This window comes from Hypanus sabinus, unplaced genomic scaffold (assembly GCF_030144855.1).
Source record: "Hypanus sabinus isolate sHypSab1 unplaced genomic scaffold, sHypSab1.hap1 scaffold_733, whole genome shotgun sequence".
Taxonomy (NCBI): Eukaryota; Metazoa; Chordata; class Chondrichthyes; order Myliobatiformes; family Dasyatidae; genus Hypanus; species Hypanus sabinus.
This window is the reverse complement of record NW_026781584.1, coordinates 174169-178884: the sequence shown is the minus strand read 5'-3', so window position 1 is coordinate 178884 and position 4716 is coordinate 174169. Positions and strand designations below refer to the sequence as shown.

Below are 4716 nucleotides of genomic sequence, written 5' to 3'. Positions count from 1 at the left end.
GCATCAAACGCAAACTGATCTCCGAGGCAAATTCAATGACCGCGAAATGAAGTGCGAAAATCTCAGCCAAACCAAGACTGAAATCTGTAAAATGCTGAGCAGCAGAAATGCTGAGGTAATATCAGAAATTTCCCCGCACCTAATCAGAAGGCAGAGAGGGAGGGGAGGGTGTAGTCTCTGGCTGTTCTCGGGAAAGTGCGCTGAGACGTGCGGCGAGACCGCCACCTGGTGTCTGAACGCTGGCAGTGCGTCAGGGAACCTGCTGTCTCAACCCGGGAGTGCGTTATTGCGGCGCCACAGGGGAAGCTTCACGCTGCGTTCACAGGACGAGCAAAGAAGCTCTAATCCCAAAAATGAGTGATGTAACAGTGTTGTGGGAGCTTCGCGCTGTGTCTGACCCCGAGACTGTGTGATGGGACTATGTGGAGCTAGTTACACTCTGTGTCTGACCCCGGCATTTCGTGATGGGACACTGTGGAGGAAGTTTCACTCTGTGTGTCTGACCCCGGGAGTGTCTGATGCAACGGTGTGGAGGGAGATTCACTCTGTGTCTGACCCCTGGTGTGTGTGATGGGACTCTGTGGCGGGATCCTCATTCTGCATCTGACACTCAGCGGATGTAATGAGTAATTCACTGTTCTTGTTTCTGATTTCCAGAGCAAACATGTTCCAAGGATTGGATCAGAAATGAAGACCTGTGTTATTTCATTTCCTCCTTTGAAAGTTCTTACCAGGGGGCGAAGCAACTCTGTTCTGTCGCTGATTCAAAACTTCTTCAAAGAGATTCAGGGGAGAAAGAGGTATGTGTCTGATGGACAGATAATATATCCAGATCAGATTGAATCTTCCTCTACACCGTCCCAACACACACTCCCTGGGTCAGACACCGAGTGAATCTACCTCCACACCGACCTATCTCACACACCCTCGGTCAGACACAGAGTGACGCTCCTTACATTGTGATCGAATTCAATCATTAATGATAGCAAATTAATTTCACAGAATTTTGTTAACAACCGTGTCCGCGGCCAAGACGGTTCATACTGGATTGGAACATGCAAAGAGGGGTGAGATTTGGGGTCAGGCCTGATTTTCGAAAGGGATTGGGTAGTGGGATTAATTCTGGGGATAGACACATGTCTGTGGGGGAGGCGCGGTACGGGGAGCTTTTGGGTGCTGCCTCGATTCAGTGGGGAGAGTTGGGTCACTGCGGATATTTTGGGGACAAAAACGGGTCTATGGGAGAGGGTAAGACAGTAGGAGTATTTTGTGTCATGGTATCCCCGTAGGAAGGGACTGGGCAGTGTGATTGATTTGTTGACCGGCGCAGTCTGTATGAAGAATATGGAAAGGGGAGTGTTTCGGCGACTGTGGTCTGTAGGTCAATAGGGAGAAAATGCGACGGTGGGAGTATTTGGGGAGGGGTACTGTGGACATGGAATGGGGTACTCTGATTAAGTTGGGACTGACACGGGTCAGTGTGGTGAGATTAGGCAATGCGATTAGTCTGTGACCGACACGGGCCCTTGGTAGAGAGCGGACAGTTGGTTTAATCTGTGGGCTGACATGGACAGTGGGAAGAGAATGGGAAGTGAGAGTGTTTTGGTGATTGACACAGGTCTGTAGGGAGAAGGTTGGACAGTGGGATCATATTGGGGACAGGCTGAAGGCTGATGGGTGAGAGTGGGAAGTGCAAGTATTTTCGGTACAGACACCCGGCTTTGGGAGACAGAGTGTCAGTGAGAGAATTTTGGGGAAAGAGAACGGGCTGTGAAGAGATTGGAAAAACAGGTTGAATTTGGGGACTGACAAGGTTCCGTTGGGGGTGAAGAGGGCTTCGGGAGTATCTTGTGGACTGTCGTTGGGCTGTGGAGATTGGGTATGGCTCTGGGAGTAAGTTGGGATGTGACAGTTTACTGTGGGGAGAAAGTGTGATCGTGGGGTTATTTTGGCAACTGAAATTGCTCTGAGGGTAGAGCGTTGGGCAAAGGATTATTCTGGGACTGTTACAGGGTCACGGAGAATGGGTCAGTGAGACTATTTTAGAAAGTGGAACGTATGTTGGGAGACAAGGTCAGTTGGAGTATTTTGGAGACTCAAATCGGTTGGTGAGGAAAGATTGAGTCAGTGGGAGTATTTTGGGGACGGACACCGGTCGCTGAGGAGAGATTGAGTCATTGGGAGTATTGTGGGGACTGACACCAGTCGGTGAGGAGAGATTGAGTCAGTGGGAGTATTTTGGGACTGAGACAGGACACAGTCTGCTGGAGTTGTGTTTTCCCTTTTGAAAATGTTCATCCCTCCTTCACAGGGAAGTGGCGTCTAACGTCGTGTACAAGGTGAACGCTGGGAAGTTCGAATGCGGTGAATGCAAATCTCGTTGGCCTTGGGATTGTAAAAATGATGAGCACCGTTTCATCTGTGAGAAGTCTGCACCTTTGTTCCGGGATATTCCTGAAAAGATCCGGGATCTTTGTCAAAAGCCCGTGGAGCTGACATAAATGAAGTGACATTATTCTCTGACCACAATTCCAGCTCACTCTCCGACTGTGACAAGCGAATCGGTTCTGCCCCTTGCCCCTACCCTAGATTCCTTTCTCTACCTATGGCATTCTTTTTCACCATCTCGCTCTCTCTTTACACTCCTACCTCTAATCTCTCTCTCTCCCTCTTTTCTTCCCATCCATCTCCCCATATTTCATCCCCATTTTCCTTCCCGTCACTTTCCTGCCTCCCGCTCCCAGCATCAAAGGACTGTATCGCATATCCGTAACTTATCCGCCCTGAGCTTTGTATCTTTGTATGATCAATACGTGACAAGTATGTAAAATTAATGTAAGGTGCAAATAGATAAAACAAAAATCCCGCAAAAATGTCGAGGCATTCATTCAAATGTGTGATGCGTAGGTGAAGAATGTGTTCCAGGATCGTTGAGCTTCCAGTCTTCTGTGTCTCTTTCCCGATGGTAGTACTGAGCAGGGAGCTTGTCCCCGGGGTGAGGGGCCTCGCTGATGGATGCCGCCTTGTCGAGGGATCGCATCTTGACGATGTCCTCGATGCTGGGGAGGTTGTGCCCGTGATGGAGCTGTTTGATTCTACACCACTCGCACGCCACTGGTGACCTTGTGCGTTGCAGCCTCCACACCAGGCGGCGATGCAACAAGTCGGAATGCTCCCAGCGATCACTTTCTCGTCTGCAATGGAAGAGCAAATCCTCTCCAACTTCAAAAGCCGTAATTCCTTCTGCAACGGGAGATCTATGGCGGTGATGGGAAGTATAGAGTATGGTCTGGAATACACTGAAACGTAGACTCGAAATAAACAGGACGACAGTAAAGACATCTAAAGTTTATATCACAAAGGATAGTTCTCGAAATGGATTTCCTACGGTTGAGCACTGAGTGCTCAGCTCGGTGACGTCAACGACGGTCTTTCCATGAAGCAATGTGGACGAGCAATAATGAGTCTTAAAGGGTCTCCACACTTTTGGAAGCCTGGCGCTGTTCAGTCGGGACATGACACATTCTCCGTGTTTGCTTGAATGTGTTGCATGAATGTGTTCTACATTCTTCGTATAAAGAGGCGACCAGAATGCAAGACAATACTCCAGGTGTGTCCTAACGTCATGGCTCTTGTCCCCTGTCTTGTCCCCTGACTTGTGAAGGCCCACAAAAGTCAGACCATGATATACAGGAGCAGAAACAGGCCATCGGTCTGCTGCGTCAATTCATCATGTCTGAATCAGGACCATCACCCCACACCCCCAATCTCCTGCCTTTTCACCGTATTCCTTCCTGCCCTGAGTAATCAAGAATCTATCAACCTCCGACTTCAATACACACACCGTCGGATTCCACAGCCGCCTGCGTAACTCATTTCACAGATTTACCATACTCTGGCTGAACACATTCCTCCCAGTATCAGTTCTAAAAGGTCGCATCTTCATTGCGATGTGGGTCCACCGGTCTCGCCATGGGGAACCTTCTCTCCACATCAACTTTATCGAAGCCTTTGAACATTCGATCGATTTCAACAACAACCCTCTTCCCAGAGCCCCCTCATTCTTCAAACGAACCAGATCTGATAAGCGTTTCGATCCCGGAATCATTCCCGTGACCTTCCTTTCAACCCTTCTCAATGCCAAGCTCATCTAGCCGGTGTAGATAATGGACCGGGAACCGCCCAGAGTATTTCCAAGTTAGGCCTCACCAGTGCATTCCAAGACGCAATGTTGACGAGCGATAATTGTCAGTCTGACCCTTATAGGGAAAGTGTCAGCTCTCCACACTCCGGGGAATGGGCATGCCGGCTTCTGGAAGCCTGGCGCTGTTCAGTCGGGAACATGACACCCTTCTCCGTGTTTGCATGAATGTGTTGGTCCCACCAGGACAGATCCACTGAGATGCTGACACCCGGCAACACGGGAACCTAAAATCAGACCATGAGATAGAGGAGCAGAATTAGGCCATCGAGTCTGCTGCGCCATTTCATCATGTCTGACCCAGGTCCCCCTCGGCCCCAGTCTCCTGCCTTTCCACCGCATCCCTTCATGGTCTGAGTAATCAACAACCTGTTCAACTCTGACTTCAATATATCTAAAGTCAGACTCCACAGCCGCCTGTGCAACCCATTCCACAGACTTACCACACTGTGAGGAAATACATCCCTCCTGTGATGGGATCTTAAGTTTCATTCCCTTTGTTCATTCATTGTTCA

At 49.4% G+C, this 4716-nt stretch overlaps 1 long non-coding RNA gene across 1 annotated transcript; it reads left to right on the top strand.

Annotated features, from left to right (window-relative positions):
* Positions 1-665: 665 nt before the first annotated feature.
* LOC132389997 (uncharacterized) lies at positions 666-2810 on the top strand. Its single transcript, XR_009510746.1, has 3 exons — positions 666-800; positions 1003-1067; positions 2312-2810. It is a non-coding gene; the product is annotated as an uncharacterized LOC132389997 (long non-coding RNA).
* Positions 2811-4716: the final 1906 nt, after the last annotated feature.